At 38.9% G+C, this 18,353-nt stretch overlaps 1 protein-coding gene across 3 annotated transcripts in view; it reads left to right on the top strand.

The window, feature by feature from the left end:
• SCHIP1 (schwannomin interacting protein 1) overlaps positions 1-18,353 on the top strand; it is an 801,544-nt gene that overhangs the window by 258,834 nt on the left and 524,357 nt on the right. The window lies entirely within an intron of this gene.

The raw sequence follows: 18,353 nt of genomic DNA, 5'->3' as shown, positions 1-18,353 counted from the left end.
TTCATGGGCATTAATGTTTCCAGTTTTTAGCTTTTAGGAACAGTACTGCTGTGAATATTCCAGTACATATCTTGTACTGAATATGTCCACATTTGTTTTGTGTATATACCTAAGAATGAAATTTCTCAGTTACAAACCATGTGCATGTTCAGCTTTAATAAATAGTACTAAATACTTTTCTAAAGGTGTTACATCAATTTACCCTCTCAACAGAAATGTATGAGAGTTATAGTTGTTCCATGTCCTTGTCAACACTTGGTATTATCAATCTTTTCATTTAGGCATTCTGATGTGTGTGTATGTGTAGGGATATCACATTGTGATTAATGTTATTTATATATGTATTAATATTTATATTCATATCCATTCTATATCAATTTCTATATATTTTTTATCATTTTAGAATCATAGCCTGAGTGTAAATTGTTGGGAGACCACCAAAAGACAGTTAATATTCATGCAAACTAAAGGTCTTTACACTGTACGTGAAAGTAAGGTGGTGAAAAGAGACAGATATTAAGCTTAAGTGTATGTTGTTCAATGAATAAGCTCTAGTGCATTTCTAAGGGTAGAGCTGTTTGTAAAGTAGAATAACAAGATAAAACAAAAGGCAGAAACTGCTTCAGCTTGTAATATGAGAAATGAAACCTACTCACCAATGGGAGAGATATAAAAAGGCACAATGGAAAGAAGGGTCTTCATCAAATGATTTGCTCTTTTTGGGCTCATCTGTAAAGTGAAGAAGAGTTAGATAATTTCCATGTTCTTTTTTCCCTGTCTGTAGTACTCTGTGTTTATTGATTTTCTCCTCAAGAATTTTCATTATATTCCTCTAGCACAAATATTGATTGTCATCCACACAAAATCCTGAGACCAACTGTGGGATCAGGAGGGCACCCTTAGGTTCAAATCATTACCCATGATCATTGGAGAACAGGTGTCCTGATGAAGGATCTCTTTGGTTCACATCTAAATGTGGGTAGGGGCAATATGGACACTTCTCTGGAGAAAAAGCTTCATTTTTTCTTTATGTTGAAACTCATACTTGTGAGCAGTAGTATTAACCTGAAATAAATAGACTGCCAGATATTTCTCCAGCAAAGATGGAGATCTTTGTTCGGGATCAGCAGGGAATTGCAATTCAGTATCTGCGACCATGGCAAGCCACATGCAAGTTCCCCCACAGCAAGAGAAGAGAGCTCTTTTATAAAGGGGAAAAGGAAGTTGACAGGGATATAGTTAACAAAGAGTCCATGGCTTTTCATTGGCTGAGTCCTTGCCGGGAAAGAAGAGTCTTTCTTCTTCCTTTTGTTCTCTGCTATAGTCATAGGGCATGAAAGCTCCCCCTTCAGGTCTCCTGACTCTATTTAGTTGAGGTTTCTGTTTATTTATTTATTTTTTTTACAGTAGTAAAGGTCACTGTTTCAAAAGTTAGAGCATGAAAATCCCTAGATGTTGTTTTTGAGAGGAGAGAGCTAACCGTTAAGACAGACAAATAGCTATTTGGGCTTCAAAATCCCCTGACAAAAGCATATCTGCAAGTTGGTAACCAAAATACCTGTTATAAATGTCTAGCAAGCCTGTACGTTTGTTTAGAGTATGCTTCTAAGATCATGGATTGTGGCTGAGAACTGGGCCAGATCATTGTCCAGTGAATATGCTGAAGTTCTCTTAAAATGTCAGTGGGGACTTTTTTTGGGCAATGATATTAATATTTAAAATCTGTTTGTATAAGCAGTTATCTTCTCTGACATTAATGCCAAATTTTCCATTTGCTTTGAAATCTGTTGCTCTTTTTTGAAAACGTTCATCCACGTGTTGCTTTCTAGTTTTCAAGTGTAATTAAAGATAAAAGCATTTCCTCCCCTTTTATAATCATGGTTTACTCTTCATTTGAATCTATCAGGCAATACTTAATGTTGGCCAATTAAGTGTTACAGCATGTCACAGATTTGCTCTGTTGATGCTCTAATAGCATGCCTCTGTGGCACAGATAATGAGACATGGATTTGCTTCGCAACCTAGTTCTGGTGGTTCAACTCTATAAATCTAATGCAAGCTCAGAGCCTCTTGGCATTTTGAACTCAAGGGTCATTTATTTTGGACATATGCTGGTGAGTCCTGATGTTTCCTAAAAATAGTGTAACCTTGGCTGGTTGCGTCATGGCCGTACCTATTTGTGAAGTGCATTTTTGTTTTAGGATATTTTCTTAATTTCTATAATTTTCAAAAATGTACAGAAGGCAGCATGGGATGATTGTATACCATGGAGTATCATGGATGTGCTTCTAACGCCAGCTCCCTTATTTACCAACCAGGTGACCTTTAGAAATTCATTTAATCTCTCTCTCTGCCATCTGAAAAATAAAGGCAATGGCATCTACCAGGGAGGGTTTTTGCAGATTTAGATATAAGAAATTTAAAGTATCTGGCACAAAGTGAGCTCTCAATACTCTGTGGTTATTTTAATTATAAGAAACATCCCTCTTCCTTAGTGACAAACCTTCCAACTTTCTGCAGTAACATGCTTTCTTCATTTCAATTGGATAAATAACTGGGAATCTGAGAAGTAAAAGCTAATGATATTTTAGAGATGGCTGAATATAAAGAAATGTTTTTTTTCTTTTATGAAGCAGGTTCTGTTAAGATAACTACTTAAATATGAAGAAATTATGCAAATGATTTATCCTTTCAGGCAAGAATTGAAGTGGAAAAAGTGGATTTTTATTTTTAAAAACTATTCTTTTATTGACTTTTAATTTCCTTTTTAAAAAAGCTGTCCTGTTTGGAGAATTTAAAGTCATTTCCCACTCAGATAAAATAAAAAGGACATTTTAAAAACATAGTACATATTAATCCAACTATATAAATAATAACTTCAAATGGGAATAGTAAAAAAAAAAAAGGGGGGGGCATCTTTAAGGTTTCTAGACAATGGCATGCATCCTAAACATTGTTATGGAATAATAAAGATTTTGAAATTTCTTTCAGTCATCCTCCTGACTTACAATGATGTGATTTTGACATTATACTTGCTAATTCTTTTGACACCTGGGAAATACATTATTTAGTGAGCTACTTTGTCTAAGTAGTATTTTAGTCAGAGAATACAGGCTCTTTTGCTCTGTATCCATTTTATCCGTGTGGAAGCGTTATTCCGCACTACGTCCTTGCCAATAGTTCCTATCAGTTTGCCCAGGCAGAAGACACCAAAGTTGTGTAGCATTTGGGGCAGAATTAGAGGACTAGATTTGAGTGATTAATTAATAAAGCTTAAGTCTAGCTTCCTAACCCTGGGTGTGAGACACTAGGGCTCCTGAATTGTCTAATTTGCATTGAGCACCTACTATGTGGCAAACGCCATTTAGGTGCTCCAGAAGTATCAGTCAACAAAACAGACAAAAATCTGCAGTCTATGTTCTGATGTAAAAGCCGTCATTTATACTTGTAGTGAGAATAGAATAAAGTCAAAATTATTGGATAGGAGCAGGCACTAACATCTTAACATGGTCACTCTGTCTCTGACATCTTGCAATTTACTGGAAGCCTTGGGGTTCTGAGTCCATTTGGCTACCTCTCTCTTATAACCCAGCTCTGTTGTCAGAGTCCAGGAGAGCAGTCCCTCCCACCCCTGCTACCTCTCACCTACAGTGCTGAATGTCTGAATGTCTCTGACAGCCACAAGGTCACACCAGGAGGTGAGACTGAGCCTGTGTCTAAGCTTCCAAATGAAAAGAACATTCAGCAGAAGGTCAGGCCGGGCTCCACCTGAGCTCATTCCTCCGTAGTGGCCCTGCCAGACAATTCAGTCCTGAACAGCATTTTCCTCTTTGCCAGGCCTAAGGATTATCAGGGATGCTTCTTAAACATGCTGAGTCAGGGCAGGAATCTGTACTTGTATGAACACCCTTCCCCAGTGCCCCCCTGCCCTGGTAATGGTGATGCAGGGCATCTAACTGACCTTTGAGAAACACTTCAGGCTCTGATCTTCCCTGAGGTGGGAAAAAAAGTGCTGGGAAAGGGACAAAGTTCCCTTATAATAATGTGGTTGTTAGTGAACAGATACGTAGCTATGGAACTGTTTTGAATGAGAAATTTAGAGAACTTCTCTGTCTGTGACTCAGTGATCACCAGAGTTCATTTGTCCCTCTTTGTCACTGACTGCTCCAGCTGTAACTACATTATTCAAAGGGCAACATTCCTGATAGTGGAGGACTGGGAAGCCACAATGCATATAATTATGGGTCTCCACACAAAGGATTAGCATTAAGGTTATTTTTGTAATACTTTGCTATATTTTTAAGACTGGATTTTATATATTGAATCAAGTTTCTTTATGGAAAAATGGCCACTCTTCTATTACTCCAGGTGTTGCAAAAGTTAGATTTTTTAAAAAATTATTTATTTAAACAGATAATTCATAAATATAATACAAAATTAAAGAAATAAAAGGATATACATGTGTAGTAATTTTGCACTGTTTTTATTTCTCAGTCCTTCAATTCATTTCCCCTGAACAACCATTCTTAGCAGTTTCCTGTGACTAGATTTAGATGTATTTAAGCATATATGATTGTATACTGTATACACCGTTTGCATCTTGTTTTTTCATTTATTTTGTTTTTTTCCTTAATGATGTGATTGGTGATACCTTGGTGATTGATCCATGTGCACACACATATCTGCCTCTCTCTTGTTAGTAGTTACACAGTATTCCATCTACAGATGAACCATAATTTATTTTACTAGTTTCTTATTGATGGACATTTGAGTTGTATTTAGTCTTTTGCTACTTAAAGCAAAGCTAGAATGAATATGCTTTTACATACACCTTTGCACATTGTGGAAATAGACAAAGACCAACCAAATGAGAAAAACCAAGGCTATCTATCCAGGTTTGCTATAGCAAGGGAGTCAGGCACTCTCATTTACATTTTTGCAGAGACTCATAGGCCGGCAGAGGAGTAGGAAGGCTTTACAGTGGAGAAAAGGAAGGTTTCAGGTATGACCTGATTGGAGGCTGTTGGCTCAAGGAGGCAGGAGGTGGGCTAGCTAGAAGTGCGGCATTCTATATAATTGATTAAGGGAGCAAATTTGGCTTTTCCTGATTGGTCCTAAGTTGGAAGTGGGGATAAAAATTAGGTGAGCTCTCAGTTATTAACCAAGTCCTGGACACATTGAGCTGATTGTTACAGAAGTTATTGTTTAGCTTCCTGGATTGTCTGGCTTCCTGCAAGTCTGACTTACAGCAGGTTGGCTACCTGGGCTGTTTATTGGAGGCAACGGGTTGGCTTCCTGCGCAGGTTGCTGCAGGCTGTGGGTAGAGCTCTAATTTTATATATAGCCCAAACATTGTTCACTTGTATATTCAATCTCTCAATACATATGAGAATATATATTAGGTATATATAAGATAAATTCCTAAAAGTGGAATTTCTGAGTCAAAGATATATGTTATTAATTTATATATATTTTGTCAGTTTGGGTCCCATAAATTTTGATAAATTTATAGTCCTTGAACTTTGTGGGGATATAACAGGATGTATTACCAACTTTTTCATCTTTGTCAGTCTGATAGTTAACAAATAGTATCTCAGTGTAGTTTGAGGTTGAGGGGTTTTTTTTCAAGTGTTAAATCATGTTTTTTCTTCTCTGTGAATTGTCTTTCACAGAGCATATTCTAAGGTGTTCCCAGTACAGGGAAGGTACTAATAACAGAGTAAATCTCTGGAATTTGGAATTATCACCTTGAAAATTCAACCTAGAAGCAGGATGGGGCAAGAGATCTACTCTTTTAGCAAATTTCAAGTACATAACACAGTATTGTTAGCTGTCATCACCATGCCGCCCATTAGATCCCTGGAACTTATGAATCTTATCATTGAAAGTTTGTTCCTTTTGATCAACATCTCCCCTCTTCCCCCCACCCCTAACCCCTGGCAACCACCAATGTACTCTCTTTTTCTATCAGTTTTACTTTTTAGATTCCACATATAAGTGAGATTATACAGTATTTGTTTTTTTCTGTCCGACCTATCTCACTTAGCATGATGACCTCAAGACTCATCCATGTTGTTGCAGATGGCAAAATTTCCTTCTTTTTATGGCTGAAAAATATTCCATTCTGTATATTGGATAGATATGATTTGTATATGATGATATATATGTATATATGTTTCTGATGTGACCCACATTTTTTTTTTTAAAGATTATTTTATTTATTTATTCATTCATTCATTCATTTATTTATTTATGGCTGTGTTGGGTCTTCGTTTCGTGCGAGGGCTTTCTCTAGTTGCGGCAAGGGGGGCCACTCTTCATCGCGGTGCGCGGGCCTTTCACTATCGCGGCCTCTCTTGTTGCGGAGCACAGGCTCCAGACACGCAGGCTCAGTAGTTGTGGTGCACGGGCTTAGTTGCTCCGCGGCATGTGGGATCTTCCCAGACCAGGGCTCGAACCTGTGTCCCCTGCATTGGCAGGCAGACTCTCAACCACTGCACCACGAGGGAAGCCCCACATTTTTTAATCTAAACAACTTATGTTGTTTCCAAGTATGCAGGCTTTGAAGTTGAGCAACCAAAGTTATATTTCCAGCTCAGCCACTCACGACCCTGAGGGAAGGAGTAAACTTTCTCATCCTTCTCTTCCTCATTGGTTCAATGGAACTATTCAGAAGTTCTTGCACGGCAGAGTGTTTAGCACAGTGCCTGGAATGTTGTAAGTGCCCAATAACTGTTGGCTCAGGTTCTTCTCTTGGATATCTAGAGGACTTCCTAGTCACCTGGAAATCTAGGTAATACTTTGATTTTTAGCAAAGATTTCAAGTCAAGCTCTTGTGAACATGAGTCATAGACCCTAAAGTTTTCTAAGTTGGCAGGATTTCTTTAAGTAAAGAGTCCTAGTAATACCCTGGGAAGGAGTGGGGGATGGGAGCCATGGCAGATGTGTGTGGAGTAATTTTGTTGTAAATGCAAATTAGTTTTCCTGTCATTTGCTAGCAAGCCCACTGTTTATAATAACTGTTCATAATGAATCAGGCTGATATTTTGTTCATGCATTTTCCCTTGAGGCTTTAATTACTCTGCTCCTATGTTTTATGGTTACGCGTTGTGGAACGAGACTGGTGGAAATACAATCCTATTTTATAGCCTCCACAGAAATGAGAGGCAGAGAAAAACAGCAAAGGAAGCAAATTAGTGGTCAGAAAAAGTTCCAAGAAAGAGAGGGGTGCTCCTACAGCCAAGCCTGGAAAATGTGTGGGGAGGATGAAGGATGGTCCAGAAAGTGTCCATCAATGAAGTGGCTGAGCAGAATTAAAAATATACCAAAGGTTATATTGGTTGGGCTTGGTTAGGTGAAAGCCTTGGGTGACTTCAAATGAATGGCCGTACAACTCAGCAGATACTTATTGATACCTACTATGTCCCAGATTCTTTATAAGCCAAAGCTGCACTATTCAATATGATAGCCATTAGTCAAATGTGCCTATTTGAATTTAAATTACTTAAAATTAAATAAAATTGAAGCATTCAGTTCCTCAGTTGTACACATCTCAAGTTCTTAAGCCACAAAACACGTGGTTAGTGGCTACTGTATTGGGCAGCATAGAGCATTTTATTCATTACCAAAAGTTCTACTGGGCAGTAGTGCCCTGGAGGTACATGGATGGCAAGACATGTCTCCTGCCCTTGAGAAATGTATAGTCTTGGAAGGCAGATGAACATGTCAAGAAATAAATTAATTACTGGGGTGTGATAGAAGTATGTCACAGACTGTTGCAGGAGCTGGGGCTAGGATGAGGAGGCTTAAAATAGATGGTGATCAAGTATAGGAGGATGAATGAGGAGCAGAAAAGCTTCACTGAAGGTGGAAAAGAGACCTGAGTCTTAAAGGTGAGGGGGTTTTCCCCAGGTGGACAAGGATGGAGGAGAACATTATGAACAAAGCAGTAGAAATGCAAATCAAGGAAGGGTGAAGCAGCGTGGACTGCTCAGGAAGATGCCCTGGTCTAGCATGGCTGGAGGATGTGTGTAGTCGAGCACAGCCAGAACTAAGCCCAGGGAGGTTGCCAATGGGTCAGCGTTTTGCATGTGTCTTTGGTCAAGTCAGTTTCCTCATGTGTAAAATGAGACTTATCTCCAACTCACAGGGACAATAAGAGGATGAAATAATGTAATGAAGGTGAAGCAGCCAGCACAGTTCCTGGTACATAGAAAGTATCTAACAAATCTTTCTTTTGGTCTTATTGTTGCAAAAGAAACAAAATGAGTGAGGCTCATCTGTGTCCTCAGAGACTAATTAATGTCTTAATCAACTAATTAACTGATGTTCCTTAACGTTGAGTGGGAGTGGGAACATGTGGATGAGTAGGACAAGGACACAGGTACTATGGTACACACACACACACACACACACACACACACAAACACAGACACAGACACAGACACAGACACAATCTCACTTGCCCAAAGAGATATTCTAAGCTACAACGGGGTACTGGCATCATGTAACCTGTGTGTGTACAGGGGGGTGTTTGTTGTAGATTAGTTTTCAGTGAGGGAACGGGCATGCTTAAATGTAGAGAATTGATTGAATCAAGGAGTAGGTAATGTTGACATAGAGAAAGAAAATAAAGGTGGTCCCCAATGGAGTCATGAGGCAGAAAAAGATAAACACCCACCGACCTTCCTTCTCTCCTAGGGACTGAGGGCTCCTCAGCCAGGAGGTTGCATGAAAGAAGGGCATGGCAGGTTCTTCATAGGGGTGGCTAGCCTGGGATGTGAGGCACTAGCTCTGGATTTCCTATTTATTTATATAAAAACCTTCTGTGCTCTGATTTTACACCAAACCTAATTATTTTCTGTGGCCGTCATCTCACTCCCATTTTTTTCTTTCTCACGTTTCTTGTTTTCTCTTAACAATTGAAAATTGCGTTTATATAGTGAATTAGAACTGTAGTTCTGGTTGTAAATCTATAGCAGTGTTTCCCAGTTGAAGACCGTCAGCTCCCACATGCCAGTGGAAGAAAAAGTGGGGGCATAAGCACCCTTAGTATTAACAAAACAAAACCAAAAAACCGAGAAGCTTTGGCTAGAGCTCTATCAAGTCAGGGATGGTGGCAGTGGTTATGTTCTATTGATTGATAGCTCTGAGTAGATTTGTTTATCTCTGATTAATAAAGCATTGGAAAATTAATTGTCAATATGTGCAGTGTGACACATGAAATCTTTCAAAATACCAGGCCCATGGATGGAAGTTAAAGGGACATTAGGACGTAAACAGCCTGGGAGTCACTGGCCTGTAGCAGAACTGTTGTAGTACATGGAAGGGTAAAACCAGCCACATTATCTTTTCTTTAAGATTTTTGAAAGATGATCACAATTTTACACATTTTCTCCTGATTTTGGGAGTAGACTATTATCAAAGTATGCATAGAGCAAGAATGCCTTTTTCTATCTCTACATGTTATTTAGACGTGTAATTGGAGCAATGGCTTCCTGTACAATTACACGGTAGTCTGGAAATCATTTGTCATAACACATGTAGTAAGAATGGCAGATCACTCTAAGGACCATAAACGTGTGAGATCTGCTGTAGTCCTAGAATTCCAGACCTAAATTTTCTTCAAGTCAAATTAGTAGTTTGTTTCTGTTTTTTCTTTTGGTGCAGTTGAGGTATTTTAATAAATATTTAGCTTAGAACATTCCACTTAAAATTTTTAATCTTTGTAGATTTATAGTATTGCAATTCCGCTGTCAAAATGACAGATACTGATACGTATTTTAAGGTAATCTTATATGATTATTTTCCAGTGCATCGTATCAATCAATGGCCCTGACAGGCCATAAAATGTTACAGCTCATAAAGAACCAGTAAATACTCAATTCTCAAGGTACAGCAGAAGAGCTATAAATTAAATTGATTACATAACTATAAAATAATTAGTCCAGTATTTCCAGACAACTTCGTTTGAGAACTTCTCAGCCACAGATCACTGTTTGAAAAGGAAGTGGTACTAAGTCTATCTGGTTTCACACACTGTGCTTGAATTTTTTCTTTTTTACTTTATGTCCCAATATCTCTCCTCTTATCCCTTCCTCAGAATGAGTTTATTTCCTCTTCTGGCTTCAACAATCTCATATATGCAGGTAGCTTCTAAACTTGTGTCTCCTACCCAGACATCTCTTTCACTACACAGATCCATATGCCCTGAAACCATTGGGCATTGCTTGGATGGGATCTCCCCTTATACACAGATGCTGAGACCAGGGTTTGAGTGTGAGTAGTTAATTTGGACAGGTTTCCCAGAATGCTCCAGCGGGGGAGTGAGGAAGTGATACAGGGATTAAGCGTTTGTCATAAGGCAGAATACCACTTGTGTGCAACTGGGATTTAGTCCCATTGGGGATGGGGCACCCTGGGAGACAGCATACAAGGCACCTTAGATTCACCCTCCCCTAGAGGGCTTAGGGAGCTGGGTTGCGAATCCTTTAACTCCTCTGTCATTGCCTGAAGGCTGCTTCAGGGAGTAACTCCCATCACATTGGTTTGGATGCTGATGAACATAAGGGAGAGGAAGCTCTCGGGTGGAAAGACACAGGTGCATGCACAAGGGGGTGTGGACAGTGCACCACCGCATCTGGGACTGCCCATTGCACGGAATGGCACAGGGATCCATCCGCCTCTGCATATCCAAACCTGGCTCCCCAAACTTTTTTTTCTCCACACCCTGAGGAATGTGCTACAGTTTACTCCTAGTTCCAGGCAGGAACCAAACCCCCTCTGGCCTTCTCAGGGACCGAATCTTATCAATTTTGCCTCTTTAGTAGATCCTGATTCTGTCCCCTTTTTTCTCTCAGCACTGGCACTATATTACATTAGACCCTTATTATTTTCCCCACGCTTCCCTACATTAGCCCCCTGACTGGTTCTCTACCAGTTACACCTGTCTACCAGCCTTTCTCCTTCCAGTTCCAAAACGTAGATCTGACCATGTCCCTTCTCTGCTTAAAATCGTTAATGACCACCCCGGGTGGAGTGTAAACTCCTGGCAATGCACGCAAGGCCCTTCATGGTACCACCACTCTCATCCCAGGTCACCTCCTCACCTCACCGTGCAGTCAGGCCACACCGAGCTGCTGCAGCCTTACTGCACAGCACAGGCACTCTGCACAGGCCCTACCAGGACAGCTTATCGTGAGGTGTCCCCTCCCGAGGGTGCCTCGTCCTGACTCCTCACCTGGCAGGGCTGCGCCTGCTCGCATCCCTTAACACTCCAGTGTTACCGGCTACTTATTTGTCCATCTCCTCACTCAGCTCTGAGTGACCCGAGGGCAGAGGCTCTTTATTAGTCTCAGCCTCTGGCTCCTAGCACAGTACCTGCTCATGTGGGTGCTCAATAAATATTTGTTGAATTAATTAACTTGCCCAAGTTATTTTCTTTACTCCTCAAAGCAGTCCTATAAGATTGTATTATTATCTTTACAGATAAAAATGTTGAGGTCAAGTAGGTTAAACACCTTGCTCAAGATCACGGAACTAATGAATGATCAAATCAGGATTTGAACTCAAATCTGCCTCCAAAGTCCATATTGTTTCCATTAAATAGTGTTAATTTTTAGCATTGTAAAGCATTACACGTTTCCTCTATTTCACCCTTTATGAATTTAAAGAGAATTACCTGAAGTTTAAATTTTTTCTAGAAATGAATATGTTCATGGTTAGCTTCTTCTAGAAATAAAATATTCAGCCACCAGCAATACAAGACCTGCAAGTTTCGGTGTAGAGTTTGCTGAGAGTAGCCTGAGACTTTGTAGTGGAACTTTAATGTATGGGTGTTAGATCATGAAAATGAATATCATGCTTAGATTGTGATGCCTCTGAGGTTATGGAATTTAATAAGCATCAGTCAGTTTGACAGTCAAGAGGATATATGTGAGGGCCTGGGGGGTGGGCAGGGTGAGGAGATTCGGAAATACAAACAGTAAATTTTCATACGTCACTGATTGTGGAAGTGAAATGATTACCCATCAATTCCAAAGCAGTTAAATGGATCTGTTTCTGGTTTTTTACTGCACTATTTATGTATCCAAGTCTCCTGCAAGAGCTACTTATGAACCACAGTCCATGCTTGACAGTCAGCATCAGTTTCAGTATATGCTGGAAATACCCAGTGGTCATTGGATTTAGAAATAAGTAAGTAAGCAACAAAAAAGAAGGGATAATACTGAAAGAATGCTACTTTTGAAATAAAGCATGTACCTTAGAAATTATAAGTAAATAATTTCCAAAGATAAAATTAGGTCAACCTCACAGGAGTATTTTTTTTTTTTTAATAGCTACTTTATTTATTTATTTATTTATTTATTTTTGGCGTGTTGGGTCTTCGTTTCTGTGCGAGGGCTTTCTCTAGTTGTGGCAAGCGGGGGCCACTCTTCATCGCGGTGCACGGGCCTTTCACTATCGCTGCCCCTCCCGTTGTGGGGCACAGGCTCCAGACGCGCAGGCTCGGCAGCTGTGGCTCACGGGCCCAGTTGCTCCGCGGCATGTGGGATCTTCCCAGACCAGGGCTCGAACCCGTGTCCCCTGCATTAGCAGGCAGATTCTCAACCACTGCGCCACCAGGGAAGCCCCAGGAGTATTTTTTTTATGTTGTGAAACTTAAAATACAAAGTTATTTACAAAAGCTATTAAATTATCCATAAATCCAAAGTTGCAAAACTATGTTTTCTTTATATCCATTTAAGCTCTGGGTCAGCTGAATCCCTGATGCAAAATATAAGACTTGGGAAATTTAAGCATTCTGTGAGAATTTAGGAGACAAATAAATGAGAAAATTAAGGTAAGACAGTTAATATAGTACATGAAATATGGTAAACAATCAGTAAATGTGTGTTCCAATTATCATTAATATTCCTATAGTAAAAGACAATTACTGAATGAGATCTTATTCTTCTGTGATGCTGGTATTAGTCAATGTCCACCTATTAGCAGTTATACACACACACACACCACTGACTCTTCCTATGAGACAAATTAAATTCATGATCTATAAAGTCCTCACAGTTCCATCCTCAAATAACACAGCAGACACAAATGACTAATAAAAGATATCAAAGACGATTCTTATACACAGGGACCTTACAAAATCTACTTTAAAGGTATTTGCTTGAATACAACCTTTAGGTTGAATTTTTGTAGTAGTCTGATATCACCATAATGCAATAGGATCCCTTCCCCATCAACACTGTTCATAAAAAATATATATATATTTTATATTAAATTGGAGGCAGAAAGTAATAATATTCATGAGATTTCTCAACTAAACATTAAAATTTAGGAGGTTATGAATGGCTCTTTCGTTCTGATAGACTGGACTTCAGCCCAAATGCTTAATTCTGAATTCTCAGAATGAATGACATCCTTCCAGTTGAGCCAAAAAAGATGATTAATTGAAAAGAAAGGAAGTATTAAAAACATTCCTACTGGCATTTTTGAAACTAGAGGCCTGTAGCTTAGTTACACCTGCGCAGAACGGGTGATTGCCACACCTACCACACCTTTCCCAATCACCTTTCCCCACTCTCCCCATGCTCCCAATGCTCCCTACGCCTCAGATGGCCCTGCTGCATTATCCTTTATCCCATAAATACCCCAGCCCCTTGTCTTCTGGGAACCAGATTTGAGATTTGTTCTCCTGTCTTCTCTTTGGCTGCCTTGTGAATAAACCCTGGCTTCACTGCAAACCTCAGATGCCTCAGCGTTTTGGCTTGCTGTGTTTCTGACAAAGGGAACCTGGCTCAGATAAATCACCCAGCAAAGAAAAATCCAACCTACCAGTCAGATTTTTACCACAGTTGTTTATGAGTCTTGGTGTTCCGGCAGGGTGTCAGGCCTGAGACTCTGAGGTGGGAGAGCCGAGTTCAGGACACTGGACCACCAGAGAGACCTCACGGCCCCACGTAATATCAATCAGTGAGAGCTCTCCCAGAGATCTCTGTCTCAATGCTAAGACCCAGCTCCACTCAACAACCAGCAAGCTCCAGTGCTGGATACCCCGTGCCAAACAACTAGCAAGAGGGGAACATAACCACACCCATTAGCAGAGAGGCCGCCTAAAATCATACTAAGTTCACAGACACCCCAATACACGGCACCAGACACGGTCCTGCCCACCAGAAAGACAAGATCCAGCCTCACCCAACAGAACACAGGCACCAGTCCCCTCCACCAGGAAGCCTACAGAAGCCACTGAACCAACCTTACTCACTGGGGGCAGAAACAAAAAACAATGGGAACTATGAACCTGCAGCCAGCAAAAAGGAGACCCCAAACACAGTAAGTTAAGCAAAATGGGAAGACAGAGAAATATGCAGCAGATGAAGGAGCAAGGTAAAAACCCACCAGACCAAACAAATGAAGAGGAAATAGGCAGTCTACCTGAAAAAGAATGTAGAGTAATAATAGTGAAGATGATCCAAAATCTTGGAAATAGAATAGAGAAAATACAAGAAACGTTTAACAAGGAACTAAAGAAGAACTAAAGAACAAACAAACAATGATGAACAACACAATAAATGAAATTAAAATTTCTCTAGAAGGAATCAATAGCAGAATAACTGAAGCAGAAGAACGGATAAGTGACCTGGAAGATAAAATAGAGGAAATAACTACCACAGAGCGGAATATAGAAAAAAGAATGAAAAGAATTGAGGACAGTCTCAGAGACTTCTGAGACAACATTAAATGCACCAACATTCAAATTATACGGGTCCCAGAAGAAGAAGAGAAAAAGAAAGGGACTGAGAAAATATTTGAAGAGATTATAGTTGAAAATTTCCCTAATATGGGAAAGGAAATAGTCAATCAAGTCCAGGAAGCGCAGAGAGTCCATACAGGGTAAATCCAAGGAGAAACGCACCAAGAAACATATTAATCAAACTACCAAAATTAAATACAAAGAAAAAGTATTAAAAGCAGCAAGGGAAAAGCAACAAATAACATACAAGGGAATCCCCATAAAGTAAACAGCTGATCCTTCAGGAGAAATTTGGCAAGCCAGAAGGGAGTGGCAGGACATATTTAAAGTGATGAAAGGGAAAAACCGACAACCAAGATTAGTCTACCCAGCAAGGATCTCATTCAGATTTGATGGAGAAATTAAAACCTTTACAGACAAGCAAAAGCTAAGAGAATTCAGCACCACCAAACCAGCTTTACAACAAATGCTAAAGGAACTTCTCTAGGCAGGAAACACAAGAGAAGGAAAACACCTACAAAAACAAACCCAAAACAATTAAGAAAATGGTAGTAGGAACATACATATAGATAATTACCTTAAATGTAAATGGATTAAATGCTCCAACTAAAAGACATAGACTGGCTGAATGGGTACAAAAACAAGACCCTTATATATGCTGTCTACAAGAGACCCACTTCAGACCTAGGGACACATACAGACTGAAAGTGAGGGGATGGAAAAAGATATTCCATGCAAATGGAAATCAAAAGAAAGCTAGAGTAGCAATTCTCATATCAGACAAAATAGACTTTAAAATAAAGACTATCACAAGAGACAAAGAAGGACACTACATAATGATCAAGGGATCAATCCAAGAAGAAGACATAACAATTGTAAATATTTATGCACCCAACATAGGAGCACCTCAATACATAAGGCAAATGCCAACAGCCATAAAAGAGGAAATCAACAGTAACACAATCATAGTAGGGGACTTTTACACCCCACTTTCACCAATGAACAGATCAACCAAAATGAAAATAAATAAGGAAACACAAGCTTTAAATGATACATTAAACAAGATGGATTTAATTGGTATTTATAGGACACTCCATCCAAAAACAACAGAATACACTTTCTTCTCAAGTGCTCATGGAACATTCTCCAGGATAGATCATATCTTGAGTCACAAATCAAGCCTTGGTAAATTTAAGAAAATTGAAATTGTGTCAAATATCTTTTCTGCCCACAACGCTATAAGACTGGATATCAATTGAAGGAAAAAAACTGTAAAAAATACTAACACATGGAGCCTAAACAATACACTACTAAATAACCAAGAGATTACTAAAGAAATCAAAGATGAAATCAAAAAATACCTAGAAACAAATGACGATGAAAACACAACGGCCCAAAATCTATGGGATGCAGCAACAGCAGTTCTAAGAGGGAATTTTATAGCAATACAATCCTACCTCAAGAAACAAGAAAAATCTTAAATAAACAACCTAACCTTACATCTAAAGCAATTAGAGAAAGAAGAACAAAAAAACCCCAAAGTTAGCAGAAGGAAAGAAATCATAAAGGTCAGATCAGAAATAAATGAAATAGAAACAAAGAAAACAATAGCAAAGATCAATAAAACTAAAAGCTGGTTCTTTGATAAGATAAACAAAATTGATAAACCAGTAGCCAGAATCATCAAGAAAAAAAGGGAAAAGACTCAAATCAACAGAATTAGAAATGAAAAAGGAGAAGTAACAACTGACACTTCAGAAATACAAAGGATCATGAGAGACTACTAAAAGCAACTATATGCCAATAAAATGGACAACCTGGAAGAAATGGACAAATTCTTAGAAAAGCACAACCTTCCGAGACTGAACCAGGAAGAAATAGAAAATATAAACAGAAAAATCACAAGCACTGAAGTTGAAACTGTGATTAAAAATCTTCCAACAAACAAAAGCCCAGGACCAGATGGCTTCACAGGCGATTTCTATCAAATATTTGGAGAAGAGCTAACACCTATCCTTCTCAAACTCTTCCAAAATATAGCAGAAGGAGGAGCACTCCCAAACTCATTCTATGAGGCCATCATCACCCTGATACCAAAACCAGACAAAGATGTTACAAAAAAAGAAAACTACAGGCCAATATCACTGATGAACATACATGCAAAAATCCTGAACAAAATACTGCACACAGAAGCCAGCAGCACATTAAAAGGATCATACACCATGATCAAGTTGGATTTATCCCAGGAATTCAAGGATTCTTCAATATACGCAAATAAATCAATGTGATACACCATATTCACAAATTGAAGAATAAAAACCATACGATCATCTCAATAGATGCAGAAAAAGCTTTCAACAAAATTCAACACCAATTTATGATAAAAACTCGCCAGAAAGTGGGCATACAGGGAACCTACCTCAACATAATAAAGGCTATATATGACAAACCCACAGCCATCATCGTTCTCAGTGGTGAAAAACTGAAACCATTTCCACTAAGATCAGGAACAAGACAAGGTTGCCCACTCTCACCACTATCATTCAACATAGTTTTGGAAGTTTTAGCCACAGCAATCAGAGACGAAAAAGAAATAAAAGGAATCCAAATTGGAAAAGAAGAAGTAAAACTGTCACTGTTTGCAGATGACATGATACTATACATAGAGAATCCTAAAGATGCTACCAGAAAACTACTAGAGCTAATCAATGAATTTGGCAAAGTAACAGGATACAAAATTAATGCACAGAAATCTCTTGCATTCCTATAGACTAATGAAAAAAAAATGTGAAAGAGCAATTAAGGAAACACTCCCATTTACCACTACAACAGAAAGAATAAAATACCTAGGAATAAACCTACCTAAGGAGACAAAAGACCTGTATGCAGAAAACTATAAGACACTGATGAAAAAAATTAAAGATTATACCAGCAGATGGAGAGATATACCATGTTCTTGGATTGGAAGAATCAACATTGTGAAAATGACTATACTACCCAAAGCAGTAGACAGATTCAATGCAATCCCTATCAAACTACCAATGGCATTTTTCACAGAACTAGAACAAAAAATTTTACAATTTGTATGGAAACACAAAAGACCCCGAATAACCAAAGCAATCTTGAGAAAGAAAAACGGACCTGGAGGAATCAGACTCCCTGACTTCAGACTATACTACAAAGCTACAGTAATCAAGACAGTATGGTACTGGCACAAAAGACAGAAATAGAGATCAATGGAACAGGATAGAAAGCCCAGAGATAAACCCACGCACATATGGTCACCTTATCTTTGACAAAGGAGGCAAGAATATACAATGGAGAAAAGACAGCCTCTTCAATAAGTGGTGCTGGGAAAACTGGACAGCTACATGTAAAAGAATGAAATTAGAACATTCCCTAACACCATACAGAAAAACAAACTCAAAATGGATTAAAGACCTAAATGTAAGGCCAGACAGTATAAAACTCTTAGAGGAAAACATAGGCAGAACAGTCTATGACATAAATCACAGCAAGATCCATTTTGACCCACGTCTTAGAGCAATGGAAATAAAAACAAAAATAAACAAATGAGACCTAATGAAACTTAAAA

Source organism: Eubalaena glacialis, chromosome 6 (genome assembly GCF_028564815.1).
Source record: "Eubalaena glacialis isolate mEubGla1 chromosome 6, mEubGla1.1.hap2.+ XY, whole genome shotgun sequence".
In the NCBI taxonomy this organism is placed as follows: Eukaryota; Metazoa; Chordata; class Mammalia; order Artiodactyla; family Balaenidae; genus Eubalaena; species Eubalaena glacialis.
This window is presented reverse-complemented; position numbering and strand designations above follow the sequence as displayed.